This window comes from Pteropus medius, unplaced genomic scaffold (assembly GCF_902729225.1).
Source record: "Pteropus medius unplaced genomic scaffold, Ma_sr-lr_union100, whole genome shotgun sequence".
In the NCBI taxonomy this organism is placed as follows: domain Eukaryota; kingdom Metazoa; phylum Chordata; class Mammalia; order Chiroptera; family Pteropodidae; genus Pteropus; species Pteropus medius.
The window spans coordinates 4,817,749-4,838,488 of record NW_024347862.1 but is presented as its reverse complement, the minus strand read 5'-3'; the positions used below and the strand labels follow the sequence as shown (position 1 = coordinate 4,838,488).

The following is a 20,740-nucleotide window of genomic DNA, read 5'->3' as shown; positions in this document are numbered from 1 at the left end:
AGCTGGAAAAGGTCGGTGTTATTCATCCTGCTCATAGCCTGTACAACTCTCTTCTTCACTGTATGGTCAGTGAAGAAGCTTGACGGCTCCTGGCACATGACAATTGACTATCAGGAGCTGAGTAAAGTTATGCCACCTCTGCATACTGCCGTGCCAAATATCACAGACATTATGGAGTGGTTGCCACATGAACTTGGATGATACCATTATGTGGTGGACTTGGTAAATGCCTTTTTCTCTCTTGCCATAGCTCCAGAAAGTCAAGAACAGTTTGCCTTCACCTGGGAAGAGCGACAGTGGACATATTTATCATTCCCCAGGGCTATCTGCACAGCCCTACCTTGTTCCAAGTGGCTCAAGACTTAGCCATGTGGAAACAACCGCCCGCAGTGCATTTGTATCATTACATTGATGATATAATGCTAACATCTGATTTTCTTACAGAACTAGAAGCAGTGGTGATCAGCCTGTGAGAAACTCTTGCCAACTAGGTAGTCAATGATGACAAGGTCCAGGGACCTAAGTTCTCTGTCAAATTCTTGGGAGTTGTCTGGTTGGGTAAGACAAAAATAATGCCAGAAGTGGCGATTAATAAGTCACAGGCATATCCCTGACCTGAGACTGCGAAGTAGCTCCAAACCTATTTGGGACTGCTGGGGTTTTGACCCCTTCACTATCTAATGTGACAGAGTGCACAATGGGATTGGACTCCCGAGATAGAAGAGGCCTTTAAGGCTACAAAGCAAGCAATAGCACAAGCCCAAACTCTACGTGTTGTAGATCCAGCCTTTCCATTCCTACAGGTGGATGATACAGGGTTTGTATGGAGTTTGTGGCAGAAGCACGGGTCCTAGAAGGTACTGATAGGCTTCTGGTCCCAGTTACAGAAAGGCTCGGAAGTGCAGCATTCTCTGATAAACAACTGGTTGCCATATGTAGCCCTGCTGGCCAGTGAGGCCATCAATGGCTGTAATCCTGTACCCTGTGGAGGGGTGGCTGTGATCTTAGGGAAGACTCCTTGTTCAGAAATTGCACAGACTCCCATGCTGACGAAATGGGGGGCTTTTCTGGAGCAGCAGATGCAGTTTTCTGTGAGCTCCCTGTCAAGTAAATTGCATCCCTTATTGGATTGAGTACAGTTCCAAGCAGAGCTCCTGGTGGAGCCTGATGAGATGGAAGACATACCGAGTCCCTTTGCAGAGATTTGGGCTCCCATCCCTGAGGATGCCTGGTACACAAATGGCTCATACCATGCAACAGGAAGTGAAATGATGGGGGGCTATTGTTGATGCAGGTACAAGCACAAGTTGCCATGTCACAATGTCCCTGGTGTGCTGAGCAACCCCCAGAGAGACGCTGGTAAAGAATACCCTGGGGGTGATACCTCATGAGGTTAAGCCACTCAAAGAATGGCAAGTGGATTGTGGGCCCGAGGTAGCACCTTCCGGGCAAGATCTTGCACCCCGACCCTGTAGGGGCAAAGTGTTGGTGCCAGGCCTGGCTGAATCCAAGGTCTGGCTGTGATCCAGGCCCACAGCTACGAATAGGACCCCAGATTTAGAATGTTACAGTAATGTAGTAGGGCGCCTGCGCCTAAAATATGTAAACATACTTCAGCTTATTGTATCTATCACTCATGTATGGCTGAATGCCACTGTCGTACTCTGCTATGTGTGGAGCCATGTGGTCCCCTGGAGCAGTTGGAGAACAAAAGAGGAGCACAAGAAAGGGGAGTACAATACCACTCACCCGCTGTAGTAGACTGCACTTCTCAATAGAACTGCACTCCGTACAATAAAGTTGGTGCCTGCCATTTTATTCTCATGTCTGCCTCTTGTGCATTCTTCCAACTGGGCATCTCACCATTGAACCTTCCCTTCTCAATCAGCTTGGCGCTGGCATGAAGGACATGAATTTCCCTTAGTGAGAGATCAAGAGGGTCCTTTGGTAAAGAGTATAGAAAGAATTCAACAATTCAACACACATGCCAAAGTTAGAGTCAAAAGGAAAATTTATTAGAAAAGGGATAACACTCCACAGACAGAGTGTGGTCTCCTCTCAGAGGCAGAAAGTGAGAGGGACAGTGAGAGAGATAGTGAGACACAGAGTAAAGGCACTGAGAGGGACACTGAGTGTTCAGGAATTTCAGTTTATATGTCATTTTTTAGTTCTGATTTCCTTTGATATGAACAGTGAGAAAAGGGAAGAAGAGTCTGTAGAGTGAAAAAGTGAGACTATGTAGAGTGAAAGGCCTGCTGGAAGTTTCCAGCCCTTAATCCATAGGTTCCCCATGATTTTAGCTGTAGGGAATGACTCTTGGCATCTGTTTCCCCTGCATAGGTGTGGAGAATGGGTTGTTAGCAATCCCAGCAGAATCTTCCTTTGTTCTGAAGATGTGCTCCTGGCCTGGCTGCAGAGCTGATCAGTATATTTGCAGTCTCTGATTGTGGCTTGATTAACATTTTAATTCTCTTGCCTCCTCCCTATATTTTGTTCCATTGATCAAATTGTCTATCCTTGCACCAATAATATACTACTGAAACCAGTATTGTTTTATTATAGATCTTTATATCTACAAGAGGAAGTCATTCGGTTCTTGGGGAGGGGTATTACCCATATTCCCTAATAGTTAGGTGGGTGGCTTTTAACAAGCTCTCAGACAGGAGATTGAAGCCTATGTGGCACATTAGAGAACAAGTATCCTTAATTTAAAAAAAAAAATCGGGGCTGTCTTTGTCAAATATCAAGTGTAAGTGTTACTGGAGAGTGGGGTTTTTCTTTCTATGCATTGTCCAGATTCTTGATGTGTGAACAAGACACCGAAATACAGCAGAAAGGAATAGCTTTTAAGAAGCAACAGTACACTTCCAGACATGGAAGCAGGCCTGAGCAAGAGAAAGACCTGAGTGGCTCCAAGGGCTCAAGGGCACAGTAATAGTCTTTGGGGTTTTTTATCCCTATTGTTGTAGGTGGTTACTTTCCTTAGAGGAATGGGTTTTCTTGACTGACAGCTAAGATTGACAGGACTCATCATTTGCTTTCTGCATATGTTCGTTCCCAGAATTCAGTTGGTTATAATATTAATGAACTTCCAGGCATGTGCATCATATTATAATGATGGTATAATGAGGCACAGGTGAATTGAAAGTCGTTGGGTCTTCATAGCACAGGTGCGAGTAATTGGCTGAAACTAGTACTCAATTATCTGCTTATTTGTTTCCTTGAATGAGATACTTTTAGCCTAAAAATGTCTTCTGGCTTGCTTAATCGTAGGCGGACAGAGGCAGATCCTTTCTAGAATAGGATGATCTCAGCATCTAGAATAGGATGACCTCAGCAAGTACACCAGAAACCCCCTATCTAACTTTCCTGCCTAACTCTTTTCTAAGAGCTTAGAACCCCCCTTTTTTTATTAGTATGGATGTTGAGGGACAGGAGATCTCTTCTGTATCTTCTTCCTGCTAAGGGATGTTCATTGAGTTCTTCCCCCCTCTGCCTTAGGATCAGGTCTTGGGTTTCCTGCCGAAGTGCCGTCTCAGTTCCTAGACAAGGAAGAACGAAGATACAAACTTGTTACTTGAATCAATCATATATCTAGTTACATTTCTATTATTGATTTGTCTATCAAGCAGATAAAGAAAAACAGGCTTGGTTAATATATTTTGTAAAAGAAAGAAAAAGCTTGGGTTAAATTTCCCCTCCTTTTTCAGACTTTAAGGGCCCTGTTTTGGCCTAAAGCAATTCTTGCCTTATAATGGTCCAAGGAGAATGCTGAGTTTCAGTGATCCTTATTAATAGTCATCAGTTTCAAGGTAATTATCTAAGAGAGAGGGACTTTCTCCAAAGAAAGGAGAAAAGAAAAGGCTTAACCAGGTTTACTAAAAAGATTAAGAATTTTGCAAGTAATGGCATGTATCATAAGGGACACAGCACCTCCATAAAGAATTGAATTGAATTGAGTGAATTGACTGATTTTCCCCCAGAGGATGTCCTCTCTCTCTACCCCCTCCTCTCAGTGAGCACATTGATTAATCAATTATCTGTAACTCATATTTACTTATCTAACTCTGCCTAATCATGATCATTCCGATGTAGGACAGGGAAAATTGCCCTGAGTGAGGGGAGCTCAAACCCTGAACTGAGAATTCTCGGCTGAGTTCAAGAAAGAATTCAAATGCATGCCAGAGTTAGAATCAAAATGGAAATTTATTAGAGAAGGGGTAACACTCCATAGACAGAACATTGTCTTCTCTCAGATGCAAAGAGAGAGCCTGAGAGACTCAGGGAGAAACAGAAAGTAATGAAGGGGACCAAGAAAAAAACACTGAGAGGGACTTTGAGTGATATGGGCCATTATTTACAAATCGTACCCACAGAACTTTTAATCGCTCTTTTCAAAGTATTATTCCTTCCTTTTCCTTTCTCTGGAATAACGTCCCTCTCCCTCAAACTGAGATAATTACTCTGAAACTTATAACTCAGGTCTTTTGTTTATTGACTAAGTAACTCAGGTCCTCTGGTTATTGATAAGGATCACTGAAGTTTAGCATTCTTCATGGTCCATTGTAAGCAGAAATTGCCTTAGGCCAGGCAGGGCCATTGTAGTCACAGGGAGGAGGGGACCCTTAACCTAGGGCTTGCTTCCGTTGAGAAATGTATTAACCAAGTCTGTCTTCCCTTACTAAGCTTATTCTTTTCACTTAATAAGAAAATCGATAGTAAGATATATGATTTAATAGATATATGATTTAAATAACAAGTTTACATCTTTCTTCCATTACCAGGGACAGGGTGGCATCTCAGCGGGATATATCCTCTGGCAGTGTTACTGGAGGGTGGGGTCCTCTCCAGGTTCTTGATGCCTCAAACAAAGAATTGAGCAAGACACCAAAATACACTAGGAAAGAAAAGTTTTATTAGAAAGGAAAGTACACTACCAGAAGTGGAAGCGGGCCTGAGCAAGAGAAGCATGGCTCAAAAGGCCTGGTAACAAATACTTCAGGGTTTTTATCCCTTTTTTTGCTGTGGGTGGTTACTTTTCTTAGAGGAGTGGGCTTCCTTGATTGACAACTAAGATTGACAGGACTCAGTGATTCATTATTTTGCTTTCTGTTTATGTTTGTTCCCAGAATTCAGTCTGTTATAATGATATTAATGAACTTCTGGGCATTTGCATCATATTATAATGATGGTATAATGAGACTCAGGTGAGTTGAAAGTCGTTGGGGTCTTCATTGCGTAGGTGCGAGTGATTGGCTTAAGCTGGTACCTAAATCTCTGCCTACTAGTTTCTTTGTGTGAGTTAAAAAATGCCTTCTGGCATGCTTAATTGTGGGTGGACTAGGGCGGACCTCAGTGTCTTTGCAGGCAGACTCAAAACCCCCTAACTAACTTTCCTGCCTACCTCTTTTCTAAGAACCATGAACCCCCTTATTAGTATAGATGTTGAGGAATGGGAGGTCTCTTCTTCAGTATCTGCTTCCTGCTGAGAATGGCCCTTAGTCCCTGCCTACAGGGGTTTCATGGAGCTCTTTCCCTTTCTGCCTCAGTCACAGTGGGGTCTTGGGTTTTCTGCTGAAGTGCCACCTCAGTCCCTAGACAAGGAAAAGAAAATACAAACTTGTTATTTAAATCATACATCTATTAATTTCTATTATTGATTTGCCTATTAAGTGAGTAAAGGGAAACAGGCTTGGTTAATATGTTTCTTAAAGAATAAAAAGAAAGAGCTTTGGCTTAAAGTCCCGTCCCCACCCCCTCTCCCGCTGCCTGGTTTAACACTATTTCTGCTTAACAATGGGCTGATGACCCTTATCAATAGCCAAATAGCCAGAGGATCTGAGTCGCCAGGGCAATTATCAGGATCTGAGGGAGAGGGCTTTTTTCCCAAAGAAAGGAGGGAAGAAAACTTACCTAGGTTTACTATAAAAGATTAACTCTGCAAGAGATGTCCTATTTCATTTCCTGCTAAAAGATTAAGAATTTTACCTAAGTGATGTCCGGTCTCAGCGGGAGAACTCGAGACCCCGTTCTGAAAGACAGAGAGGGAAAGAGCACCGTGAAACCCTAATAGGCAGGGACTACAACTCTCCTCAAAGGAAGCTGATACAGAAGACAAGACCTCCCATCCCTCAAATCCATACTCATAAGAAGGAGTTCAAAGCTCTTAGAAAAAAAGTTAGGCAAGAAAAATAGATAAGGGGTTTCAGGTCTGCCTGCAAAACACTGAGGTCATCCTGTTCTAGAATGGCCCACTCCAGTCCACCCGCAATTAAGTAAGCCAAAAGGCATTTTTGGGCTATGAGGAGAAAGAAAGATGGCTATAGTCAGACTCCCTCCTGACACCCTTAGCAGCTAACTTCTGAGCAGAAGTGACTCAGCACTTCTCCCCTTATGTAACCATGTGCCCAATATATGTACGCTGGCTTCCATTATTTGGCAGTGTGCCACTATTGTTTAACTGGTGTATAAAAGGCGCTGCCCCCCTGTGAGGCTGGCTGTGCCCTTGCTGGAATAAAGAGCTATGTTGTAGTTGCCTATGGCTCTCCGCATTTTCTTCCAGCTGCCCAAGCCTCATATCTCTTACCTTGCTACCTCGAACCTGCAGTATAACAGGGCTAAAAAGTAACTTCCACAAAGAAACAGCAGAGAATTAGGTACCAGTTTAAGCCAATCACTCGCACCTGCACAATGAGACCATAATGATCCCTAACTCACCTGAGCCTCATTATGCCCTATTTCAATATCATGCATATACTTGGAAGTTCATTAATATCATAACAGACTGAATTCTGGGAACGAAGATGTGCAGAAAGTAAATGAGGAGTCACTGGGTCTCATCCATCTTACTTATCCATTAAGAAAGCCCATTCCTCTAAGGTAAGTAATTACTCACACTAATTAAGAATAAAAACCCCAAAGACTTTGTTACCAGGGCCTTAAGCCTCCCTTCTCTCGCTCAGGCCCACTTCCATATCTGGAAGTGTACTGTTGCTCTACTCTCCCTTCCAATAAAGCTATTCTTTTACTGCTATACTTCGGTGTCTTGCTCAATTCTTTGTTCAAGATATCAAGAGCTTGGACAACATGTCGAGAGGGGAATGGAACCCCACTCTATGGTGATACGAATGTATAGGAATTCAGTTTATATATCATTCTTAGTTTCTGTAAATTACAGTTTAAAGACTTGGTTTTTTTTTTCTTTGATGGTATGAATACACAGTGAAAAAGTATAAGAATATTCAGCGTGAAAAGGTAAGTAGCATGAAGAGGTCTGCTGGCAATTCCTAGCCTTTGATCCACAGGTTCCCCATAATTTTAGCCATAGGGAATGAATGATTTCATTTTGTGGTGGATGCCACTTAAAGACTCTGTTTTCCTGTTTTTCCTTCATGGTATGGGTAAATGATTTTAGCATAGCAATCCCAGCAGAGATCTTCCTTTGTACTGAAAGTTTCTTCATGGTCTGGCTGTAGAGCTGATCAGCATATTGCAGTCCCTGAATATAGTTTGATTTAACATTTAGTTCCCTTGCCTCTTCCCTACATTAACTCTGCTAAGAGGTGTGTGTGTGTACAAAGAGGAAAGGCTGCTGAAGAAGGATAGCATATGCTACCTGACCTAGAGAGCCAGTGATCTAGAGAGTAAAATCAGGTTAATGTATTAGGCATCTAAATAATCCAAGTCAGATTATAATTCATATAAAAAGAAATGGTTTATAAAAAAAAACAATATAGGAATTCAAAGAAGAATGTAATCAATGAGTAGTCATGACCAGCTTCCTGAGCTCAGTCTTAAAGCATGAGTAAGATTTCAACAGTGAAAATCTGGCCAGTTTTGTGATTTGAGCATTCTGTCTCTGGACACCTCATATATTCCTGCTCAGGAGTAATTGTGCTTCTTTCATAACAGAGAGATGCTGAATGGGATGCCTTGTGTGGAACCAACAGTAATGCATGTTGAGTAATGGACCACAGCATAATCTTATTAGAGCTAATCTGCTCAACCTATTAGAATGTTCTATCTAACCATATTCTGCCCCAGATCCCACCCCACATCCCTCTACTAGTCCTCATGCTAGCTTGCTCTGGTAAGCTTTTGCCCAGCATTTTCTGGCAGCATGGCAGAATAGACATTAAGCTTAGCTCACTTGCTCTGGGGTTCTGTCTGGTTTATTATAAATAGCTAGTACAGTAAAGAATGAGGACCAAACTCCCACTCTCCTAGTGTCCCCATCACCCATGACTTTGCCCTAGGCCCAGGTTCCAGGGAGAGCAATGCCACTTGGAATGAGAATCACAAGAGTTGTCCTACCAATCAGGAGTTCGCACAATGGAAGCAGGCCTTGATTCCCTTGAGGTTCTAATGTTGGCTTTAAAGACAGTCAGGATCATACACCATACCAATAATTTAGCTACAATGAAGATTCAGAACTCTGGATTCTTATCAAGCAGACTTCATTCCTGAAACTCAACTAAATTCTCCCCAGGTGAAAAGAAAAACAAATTTGAGGTCAGCTTGGATTTGTTACTAAAGAAAGGTGTTCACCAACTGAATTACCCAAGCACTAGACATGTATCACTAAGAACTTAGAATTCAAGGTAAATGCCCTTCCATAGGCCTACAAACAAAAAGGAAATGACTTTGAGAGTATTTTCAGAGATGGGTCAGATGTGTTTTAGTTGTAAGGAGAAAAAAGACATAAAAATGTGTTCATAGGAATTATGGTCTGGGGAAAATAGATGTGGAACAATGTCAATACCTCACGTATTTTTTTGTCAGAGACTTGCAGAAATTCATGGTTTGGCTTAGAGGCAAAATTTTGATGATTTTCATGGTATCAGGTCCATTAGAGATACTGAGCAATGATTTATTGTAAGAAACATCAAGGAGATCTAGAATCAAATACTAGTCTGCTTACCCTTCTGACAGTGGCTTTGGACTGATTTTCTGCAGGCAATGAAGGCCTAAGAGCTAAGGCCACAGGGAGGCAGCAGGGAGTAAAGTAGGTGATGCTTGTTATAATAACTACAGTTAGCACTTCTGATTGTCCAGTTTTCGTTATTATTATTTATTTTTTATTTTTTATTTTTTTGCTTATCACCCAGAGTACAGAATGAGTTAATAGGTACTGATTATTAAGAAAGGTAAGCCAGGGCTTAGGTAAGTGGAGAAACTGTATAGAAGTTGAATAGGCATGTATGTATGTATGTATGTATGTATGTATATATGATGTATTTATTTATTTATTATTTTTGTTTATTTTTAAATAAACAAATTAAAAAATTTTTAAATGTGAATTGAATTGAAATGTGAGCAATCAGAATAAAAATACACCAGTACTTCTCAACTTCACAATCACCAAAGAGGCTCTGTTAAATTTTTAATTGTATTTGGTGTCCTCAGAAGTACTGATAAATGCCAGTTTGTCAACTAATTTACAATGTCCCACAGGCTCATGCAGCTAAAGGGAGGCAGCTTATAGCACTTCCAAGACAATGTGGAGGTGGGGGAAAGATTGTCAGAATTATATTTTCCATAGAATCTTAATCTCAATGCCATGGATGTAAACACACTTCTCATTTTAGAGAGAGAAGTAGTTCTGTGATGGGCAGTACCTAGTAACCTAGATGTCTTCATTAGGTCACCAAGGACTTGTAATAATGAAGTAAAAATCCCTCCACCCTCTATCTCAGTCACTGTGCAGTGTCTAATGCCCAGCCCTCCATATTATGGTAAATTCCCAAGAATCATGACCCTATGATTTTTAATTATCCCTCTGGTTTCTTCTTTCTCCAGAATGCTTTCTCCCTGCAGTTTGTATTTCTTTCAAATGTCATTGCTTTTGTCTGCTGTCTGACATTCTGAACATGAAATATAATATCTTCAACATGAAAAATAATTGCTTCGCCCAAAGCACCAACACACAAGCCAATTATGTATAGAAAATTTTACTGTGGATTCGAGACTCTCAGTGGAGGGTTGTAACATAGTCAAACTAACAAGTTGACAAGATAACAAAATTAATTATTCAATTAGTAATGTTGTGTATTAAACATGTCTGTACTAAACAATACTCTAGTCACTTCTTCCACCGAGTTTCACACTAGCTATCTCATTTCAGACCCCAGTCTTCTCCCATATTCTTGAACTTTCTCAAATTCATTTGAAGTTAAAGATTGAACATAAATAAATTACATTTATTTTCCAACTTAAACAGCTAGAAAAATAACAAAACAATAATTCATACATACATTAATAAAAAGGATACTGCACACAAAATCAGAAATTAATGATGTTAGAAAAACAGAAAAAATAATAGATCTACTTAATAAATCAACAAATTACTGACCAACTAATCAAGAGGAAAAGTAGAAGCACCAATATAAAAAAATACATAACAAGCGACTGGGGGAAATAATCATTAAAACAGAGGAAATCTTAAAATTGACTACTTGCACAGATTTATAAATAAAAATTATGTGAAATGAATAATTTCCTAGGATAGTACAGGTTTCCAAAATTTATCCCAGTAAAAAGAGAAAGTTTAAACAAATTAATTTTAATAAAATAAAGTTATCCAATTTCTATCCCATTAAAAAAATAAAGTACCTGGTTCTGACACTTTCACAGGTGAATTGTACCAAATCTTAAAAAATTAGATAGTCCTAATGCTATATAAATTGTTGCAAACCCAGAAACTTAAAAAAAATATATTTAAACTATTTTTCTGAAGCAAGTATAGCATTGATATAATCTAATAAACATAGCAAAGAAAGAAAATTATAGATGAATATCATTTACAAATATTGATTTGAAAGTTTTAAATATTAGTGAACCGAATCCAAAACCAGCACTTGCTTGAAAATCTAAACTAAAAACTAATTTTATATAAGAGCAGACTAGCTAAATAAATTTTATTTGTTATTTTAAAAATATATTTTATTAGTGTAAGTATCCATAGATAATTTTGACCATGTTCTATCTAAAGATGGTATAATTTAATTAGAGACATTTAAATGTAACAAATCTAACGCATCCTCTCCCCTCACCCTCTCTCAGTCTCTCTCTCTCTCTCTTTAGGTTCCTGTCATGGAAGATAGTCTATATAGTAGTTAATAATATGGTCTCTGGGTTCCTAATTCTAATCCTACCGTGTACTAGCTTTGTGACCTTAGAAATTTTACTTATCCTCTGGATGACTCAATTTTCTCATCTGCTAAGATGCAGCAAATAATTGATATACCACCTGGGGCTGTTGTGAAGAACCATGGAATTAATGTATATAAACACAGAACAGAGCTTGCTAGGTAATAAGAATTCAATAAGTGTTGGTTAATCTACAGTCACCACTTAATACAATTCAGAGCTTCAAGCCCAGGCTTTGACTACAATACTCTCCTGTCCAACCTATCCCCATGCCCCATGTTTGTTTGTTTGTTTGTTTGTTTGTTTGTTTCAACTTGCCATAAAGTCTGTGAAGATGCCAAATGCCTCTTGCGACCTCAGTTCCATGGCTTCAGAACTTCTTAGTATCAAAAACCTCATCTTGTCTCTAAGCACAGTAGTTTAAGGGATTTCTTTTTGTTGGTGTTATTGTGACTGCTTCGCAGGCACTGATTCTTTCAAGCTTGAATTCTTTCAGATTCTTCCAACTTATCTTCCACATGGAGAGGAGAAAAAAAGAATCTTGTAGTGCATGTATATATTGATAATTAAAACTCTTACAATTGAAATTAAAAAAAGTTGATGAACTTTAAAGAGTATATTGAATATTTAAAGGCAATGGGCCTCTTCTCTCAGCAATGGTTGAAAACTTTACAACTTGTCTCTGTCTAAATAATTCCTTTTTTCAAAAAAAAAAATCAATACTTTAATGAAACAGAGCATCTTTTTAAAATAATTTTTTAAATTACAGTTGGCATACAATATTGTATTAGTTTCAGGTTACAACATAGTGATTAGACACATTTATGTAACTTACAAAGTGATCACCTCGATGAACCTAGTACCCATCTGACACCATATAGAGTTTTTACTATATTAGTAACTGTATTCCTTATGCTATACTTTACATCCTCCATGACTATTTTATAACTATCAATTTATACTTCTTAAACCCTTTCTCTTTTTCACTCATCCCTTTAATCACCCTCCCATCTGGCAACCATCAAAATGTTTGAAACAGAACTTCGTCAACAACAATATTTAACATGACATTCTAATATAAATTTAATTTTGTTTCCAAATGCCTTTATTTTTAGAATCAAAAGGAAGCAGGGGATTTCTCACCTCTCATTTTTTCATCATTGAACATCATTTTCTGGACCTTTCTTCCCTGGCCTTTGAAGTTGTCTGACTTTCCTGCACATTGCTCATCTTTGAAGTTCTCTGGTTTTAGTGTAGATCAGAGCATTCCTCACAAAGTTTCTTGATGTGTTTAAAACCTGAAAGGGAGGAATGATTCCTCCCCTAGTCATCTCTATGACAGGTAGAAGAATACTTCTGGGATAAGCATTTATTTGCTATCAGGCTAGGATACAAAATACAGGCACCAACAGGGCACTTATTTGTCTATGTGTCTGTGGCTCTTGTAGTGTTTCCCCTTTTCTACTGTCCCTTCAGTGGCCAGGAGTCATAGGGAGAGCACCTGCTTTGTTCCACTGATCCTCTTCTATTCCTCAGTACCTCCCCCACCAAATGCTCTCAACTCGAAATGCCAGATTCTTCTCTGTTGTGTCCACAGAATTCACAGCCACATAAAAGGGGGAAAAAAATACTTTCACTCTTTTCTGCTTATTCTACTACTAAGAATGAGTAATGCCTCACAAATGAGCTCTTTGACAGCAATCTTCACTTCATGGGGAACTTTAACTTCACTTGATTCATTTGACTCAGAAAAAGAAAACCCTGAAGGGTGTAGACAGGGAACATGAAGTTACTATTCCCATTTAACAGATGAGCAAAGTGAAATTTAGAAAGAATGGGGATAGCCTAAGGCCAATTGCTGAGAGAACTGGAATCAAGAAATTGGCTATTCTAACTTAAAAATAAAATGCAAATGCTCTTATTCTGGTCCTTAACACCCAAAGGTCTGAGATGTCTTATAGGATTCCTTAACTTTCCCTAGCTGTGGGGTTGATTCCTGCACACAGGCTTGCAGGATCCCACAGGGGAACTGGCTATTGCCATTGAGGGCGGGAGAAGTGCTGCCCTGAGGGTCTATATACTCTTGGCATTGTGGAGTCTGCACAACGCACAGAGGGTTTTCCTGGGACTGTTTAGATCCATTTTCTCAGGGAAAATATCTCATAGATCTTCCTTTCACTCTCAAAATTTGCTTAGTTTGAATAATACATTACACAGATATCCTACCTATAACCAACATGATATCAAAGTTTATTAAACCAACCTATGGGAGCTCACAGCTAATGCTTCCTTTGGACCAAATACAGCTGTAAGTAGTCCTAGAATTTCTCTTCTTGCCTCAAACATAAGCCAGCTTCTGACTCACTTCTTGAATCTGTACTTGGGGACCCAAGCTTTCCCACTTCCTACCAAGCAAACAGCCTCTATCCTAGAGTGGTATTCAGAAGCTTTGGCTATAGAGTCACTGGTGCTGACTTCCTGGATACTGCCTTGCTGCCAAATTATCCCAACAGAAGCGACTTTCAGGTCTTGCTATGAGGAAACATCCTAACCATTATCTGTGTCTACCCTCACTGCATGTGAATTAGCAAATATTGGGTATATAGTCTATGCCACGGCAAGCTGCTAATTTAAGGGCCTCACAGAGACTAAGACTGATGACCTTTCTCTCATGAACAATGATACAAATTTGTAGACTCTATCTTGTAGCCAACCTCCACTTTCAGCCACTCGTCCCAAAAATGAGACTTCTGTATTGACTCACCTGTTTCCAGGACCAACCTTGAATGCAGCACAAACTCTAAGATTCTGACAGTTGCAGGACACCTGTGGCCTAGCATTGATGTGCTCACCATGTGATTCTGTGCCTAATCCTGATAACATAACTATCACTCAGTTTCTGGGCCCCAGTCCCTATCCCAACTCCAATTCTCATGACTGTTTGTGCCCTATACCCTGTTTAGTGAATGTCCCGATGTCCCCGAGTTTCTTGGTCTTGAAGCCCAGCTCTTTCTGAGAACTGTGTCCTATGTTCCAAGCTAGTGTCTGGAGCCCTGCTAACTGCCTGCACCTCCAATTCCATCCATGCTGTGTGCTATGTCTTCCTTTGCTATTCCACCTTGAGCTCCACTTAGATATCACCTTGCTCAGCCAGGTGGAATTCATCTATATCAGCAACCAACTATTTCTCACTTGGATAGGAAAGTTCCTTAGAATATAGTACCAGCTCCTCCCCTAAGTCTTACTCTAAATGTTAATCTTGATGAATGACAAGATAAAATCTAATCAAATGAGACAGCCAGATAAAGTACACCTACCTCAATAGGTGTTAGACAGTCACCTGGAGTATCCTTAGAATTAAACATGACCACAGGGCCTATGACATGCCCTAGTCCTGCACCAATCTTTAAGACATTCTGTCCCACCCCACCCCACTCCTTTTTTTTTAATAAAAAATTGAGATGGAGAGACTCTTTTGGAGCATCATGTGGTCTGACAGTTGCAGGACACTAGACCCAAGACCTTGCATTTTTCTGCTTGTTCTATACCTTCAAAGTCACATATTTAATCTCAGAGAAGCTGTTAAGTTTATTGATCATCTTCATAAGATGATCAAAGAAGAATAAATAATGGAGCATGGGCTTGTCTAAATGACAGAAGACAATATAGGAATTTGCCTTTGACAAAATTCTAATGATAACTCTAAAAAAAAGTCACAAAATTAGCATCTTCTTCACAAATATTGCAAATTACATAACAAGGGAGGTAGTTTTTCCTGAATTTATCACTACTTGGAAAACAGTTTTATACCAGTATAAGCAAGGAGAGATAAAAATGATAAACGCATTATATCAAACATTTCTTAGCCTGCATCATGACAGAAGGGAAAGAAGGGAGACATAAAGAAAGGGAAAAAAAAGGAAGGAAGGAAGGAAGGAAGGAAGGAAGGAAGGAAGGAAGGAAGGAAAATGAAGGAAGGAAGGAAAAGGGGAAAGACAGAAGGAGAGAGGAAGGAAATAATTATTTCCATTAATAACTGCATTTTGCCCTCTTTAGCAAAATGAGAAAAGGAAGTCTCTTAGTGAAAAACCAATTCTGATGAACAATAATCTTGAGATAACAAATATCTAATGTGAAGTTTGCTCAGATGCAGACTTCCAACAGACAGATACATCCAGTTTGGTTCCACTCAGCAAGCAGAGGAAAGAAAAAAGCTGCAGGGGAACATTAGAAGAAGGAAAGATATGTAAGCCACTAGGAGATGATTGTAAAATATGGAAAGAAAATATAAAAACACACATTTATATTTCAATAAAAGCCCCCATTTTCTCTGTAAACTTGTTAGTGTCTCATTTTAGCATTCATTATGTGCATCTTGAGCTGGTATTTGGCTTAAAGGATCAAAGAAAGAGGCAAGAAAATGTACTTGTTTCTCAAAAAGAAGACTGAGTTACTTATTTCTTCCTGCTAGATAGTTGTATCCTCTGCATTTATGCTAAATTATTTGAAAGACAAAATAAAACACTTTTGTCCTAAGGTGATTTTTGAAATCACTTTAGACCTATGGTAAGAAAAATAAAAAATCTTTTAGCTATTAAAAATTGAAATTATGTTGGCTTCACAGAACACTGGATATTCTAAAGTTGTGATTGGTAACAATGGGCAACTGTCAGATAGTATTCCGGGCATTGGAGGATTTTATAAAAAACCAGGATGGCCTCACTGCATAAGTGTCCTACAGGGATGGGGATATAGAGCAGAAGCTTGATAGACAGAATGCTTCCTGAAGTACAGAGTATTCCTTATTAAACACTCAGCATTCCTTGACATGTAGAGTCTGTAGTCCTCTGATAGTCTATAATCTAATGCTCTTATCTATTTGTTTCCAGAGATAAACTAGAGATGTGCTCTGAGAATCAATGATGTATTTAGTTTATCAAGAGTCTACTTGAGCATACATTATCAAGATATTTCAGATGATTTTGAGGATTACACCAGCTGCTGGTCTAATTCACAAAAATAACATTTTTATAGAGATCAAAATATATTTACTAATCCAGAGTAAAATTCTATTGACGAATTATGTTAAAGTGTTTTTGTTTGAACTAAATTCTAGATCCTAAACTCCACAGGGTCAGAGATCTCATTTGTCTAGTATATCAGTATATCAGCTCCACACCTGTGCCTATCTCATGGCAGACTCAAAAAATACCTATTATCACCTCAGTGTACCATAAGATGTCTACTTTCCTTGCCTTCTTTTTCATTCATATTGTCCCTGAGTGCCAACCACCCTAACATAAGGTGACAAAATCAGACTGAAGGTTCTGATGAAGGATGTTGGTTCTGTGAATATAAGGGCCAAATTAAGTCTAGGTCATTTTGACTGGCATGAGTTTGGGTGAGGATTCATGATCCATCAAAAGTGAGGAAAGATCAGCTCCTTTCAGGGGAGAGGTCCCAATAAGCAAAGATGAACCCAAGTGGAAACCACGCATGTAGAGTAACGATAACAGAAGCTCATCTAATACGATCCATGAACAACTCAAAGTTACCAGATGCAAGCCAAACAATATGAAAAAGCAAAGCTGGGAAATTCAAGGGCATTAGCAAGAGCTGGATTTTGATTTAATTTAAAATCAGTCTTTTAATTACTAGACTTCATTTGCTTTATGTACACATTACAAGTTTATAATTATACAGAGAAAAGAGCTTTGTAAATGTGCACATGCGTGGCTAACAAATCCTTAAATAAGAGTGACTAGAGAAGCCTCCTGTTTTTTTGTCCTAATGCAGTAACGGTACCAGACTTGACCTCCTATGTACACGTTAGGAAAACCGAACATCATGTGTGAAAAAACAGATTTTCCAAAGTTAGATATTGCACAGCACAGCACAATGGTGCCTGAGAGAAGGCATTTTCTCTAGAGTCCCTCTCCTACCTGTGGTACAAAGAGAGTGAAACCAAGCAGAACACAGCTGTCTCACTGAACTGATGAGACAGAGAGTGGAAGACGGGGAGACTGAGGCTGCTGGAATTTGCAGAGCAATAACATGTAAAACAATATCAAGAAACGACAAAACTCATATCTTTGGGCTAAAAGATATTGTATCAAATGATACATGTATTTACAAAATGAGAAAAGATTCTATAGGGGATAATCAAAACAGGTGTATATTAAAAACATTTTTAAAAAAATTTTTTAAATTGTTTATTGGGGTAACATTGGTTAATACAACTTTATAATTTTTAGGTGTACATTATAATTTAACATCTGTATATTCTATTGTGTGTTTACCACCTAAAGTCCAGTTTCCTTCAGCTACCATATATTTGATCCCCTTTATCCACTTCACCCTCCTCCTACCCCCTATTTTTGATCCTCTTTACCCCATTTACCCCCCTCCTCCCCCACTCCCTAAAGGCATGTTTTTTATTTAAAAAATTAACAAACAATAAACTGTATAAAGCCTAAATACCATCAATGTGTTTGAGATTTAAAACATATGTACAAAAGTCTTAAAAAGCAATAGTTCAAAAAATATGAGGGGGGAAATAGAAATAATGTCATAAGATTGTTAAATTTTGCATATATTAGTTTATTAGTAGGTAGACTGTTAAGTTTAAAAAGTAAACTTTATATACAAAGGCAATCACTAAAGAGAAAGAGTGTAGCTAATAAGATAATTTAAGGACATAAATGGATACTGAAAATACTCCAAAAGAATGCAGAGACTTTCCATGTTCTGATTGTAAATTTAGAGTTGGAAATGCCATTGCTCTCATACTTAAAATTTAAAAAATCCAAAGAGAAAACAAGGTCATACATTTCTAAACACATTGGAATGCTGAGCTTGCAAGGCAAATTGCCAGAGATTTAGAGAGTAATAGGCATCTGCAGTTAGAAACAAAACATGGCACTGACTTAATCTGGGCAAGATATAGTCAGTATAAAGCCAGTATAAAGAGTTAATTGAGAGTAGTTAATGAATTGTTGTGGGCTGCATATGCTCTAGGAAGAAGAGTGAAGCCCCTGGAGACTGCAAAAACACCACTCCCTCCTTTTTTTCACAGATTTTTTTTCCTCCAGGAAATCTATTGGGCACTAACAAAAAAGATTGAAAAAGTCTTGATATAGTCTCCCTAAGGGCACAACTAGGGGCCAAGAAGAGCTGCCCTGATACTTTATGAACAGCAAGAAACTCCACCCAGGAATTCTCCTCTATATAAGGGTATAAGCCTCTTATGATCCTTATTATTCATGTGATGTCAGGAACAATGCTAATGTTTCTGCTTTCATTTCTAATTTTATTTATTTGAGTCATTCTCTCTTTTTTATTAATTACTTTAACTTTTCCAAAAACCAAGCTTTTAGTTTGGTTAATCTTTTCTATTTTTTTTTTTTTCTGGTCTCTATTTTATTTATTTCTGCTGTGATTTTTATTATTTCCTCCTCTCCTGCTAACTTTGGACTTAGTTTGTTCTTTTTTTAGTTATTTCAGGTGTAAAGTTAGGTTGTTAATTTGAGATTCTTTTGTTCTTTTCTTAACGTAGGAATTTATCACTATAAACTTCCCTCTTAGAAATGCTTTTGCTGCATTTCGTGGTTTTGTAATATGTTGTTTCCATTTCCGTTTAAATTTTTAATTTTTTTTTATTTCTTCATTTATCATTGGTTGTTCAGAAGTGTGTTGTATAATTTCCACATATCTTTGAATTTTTCAGCTTTCTTCCTGTTTTATCTATAGAATCTGAGAAAATATTTGGAAATCATATCCTGATTAAGGGTTAATATCCAAAACATATAATGAATTCATAGAAATCAATAATACATACATACATACACAAAAAAATCTGGTTTTAAAATGGATAAAAAAAAAGTTAGCAAAAAATTTTTAAAAACATACAAATGGCCAACAGGTATATGAAAAGATGCACAACATCAGCAATCATTAGGGAAATGCAAATCAAAACCGCAATGAGATATCTATCACCTCATATCTGCTAGAATAATTATCATTAAAAAAATACACACACATAAAAATAAGACACAATAAGTAGTTGGCAAGAATGTGAAGAAAAGAGAAAACTTGTGCACTATTGGTAGGAATGTAAAATGGTACAGTCACCGTGGAAACGGTATGGTAATTACTCAAGAAATTAAAACTAAAACTACCGTATGATCCAACAATCTCACTCTGGGTAATATACAAATGAAATGAAATCAGTATTTTGAAGAGATATCTGTATTCCTATGTTCATTGCAACATTGTTCACAATAGCTGAGGTATAGAAACAACTTAAGTGTCTGTCTATGGAATATATATGGCATATTATTCAACATAAGAAAAAAGGAAATCTTGCATTTGCAGCATTATGGATGGACCTTGAGGGCATGATGTTAAGTGAAATAAGTCAGACAGGAAAATGCAAATACTTAATGATGTCATTTTTATATAAAATCTATAAAAGTCAAGCTTACAGAAACAGAGATTAAAGTGGTGAGTGCCAGGGGCTGCAGGGTGGGGGAAATGGTGAAATGTTGATCAAAGGGTATAAACTTAACAGTTACAAGATAAATAAGTTTTGAGGATCTACTATACAGCATGGCGATTAAGGTTTAAAATACTGTATTATATTATATAAAGTTGCTAAGAGAATAAATCTTAAATATTCTCACCACATACAAAAAGCAATAATTATGTGAGGTGATGAAACTGTTAACTAACACTACCGTAGCAATCATTTTGTAATATATAAGTGTATCAAATCATCACATTGTATACCTTACACAATTTATAGGTCAATTATATTTCAATAAACTTGGAAAATATGTTTAAGGAGATGGACAAAAATAACTATCAGTCTTAGGTCACTGGTGAAATCTCATTACAACAGGAAGAAAAAATAGAAAAAAAAATCAACCCTGAGGGAGGAGCAGAAATATGTGTCAGATTCAGAACTACACCAAGGGAGAAGCATGATCACTACACATCTAAGAAGGTTGCCCTCCCATGACCTAGGGACATAGTGCCTATCTATGGCTGAGATGTAGCTTAATCAAATCAACAGAATTCCTTTTCACTTGCTTCCCCCAGATCCTATCAGGACAAGAGACACGGACTACAAGTAAGTTGCGAGAGACAGATCCTCTTTGTGGCTAAGTACAAAAGGAATATGTGAGAGTGAGGATGCAGCACGCACTAGGGAAAAAAATCTAAACTAACCCTCACTCTAAACATCAAGTATTGCTAAAGGAATTTAAAATGTACTGCTCTAAGTGTAACCATAGCAACAACAAACTTCAAATCCAGCCCAGCACATAATTGGATATATTCAAAATCTTGTCTAGCAGACAAAAAAGTATGCTCACTTTTAGGTCTAAAAACTATTTACTATTAATATCTACTATGTTATACAGGATGTCTAAATTTCACCGTAATACCACAAAGTATATGAAACAGCAAGTGAAAGCACATTTTTAAGAATCAAAGCAATCATTAGAATGAGACCTTGATATGAAAAAGATGTTAGTGCTATGGGACAGGATATTAGACTAACTATGATTAATACATTAAAAAGCTCTTATGG

General features: G+C 38.1%; 1 long non-coding RNA gene across 3 annotated transcripts in view; it reads right to left on the bottom strand.

The window, feature by feature from the left end:
• Positions 1-2,198: 2,198 nt before the first annotated feature.
• LOC120615672 (uncharacterized) overlaps positions 2,199-20,740 on the bottom strand; it is a 47,666-nt gene continuing 29,124 nt past the window's right edge. For all 3 annotated transcript variants that reach the window (XR_005656339.1, XR_005656340.1, XR_005656338.1), the window contains 2 exons: positions 5,989-6,031; positions 2,199-3,542 (listed from right to left, as the gene is read on the bottom strand). This is a non-coding gene — a long non-coding RNA (uncharacterized LOC120615672). The remainder of the gene's footprint in view (positions 3,543-5,988; positions 6,032-20,740) is intronic.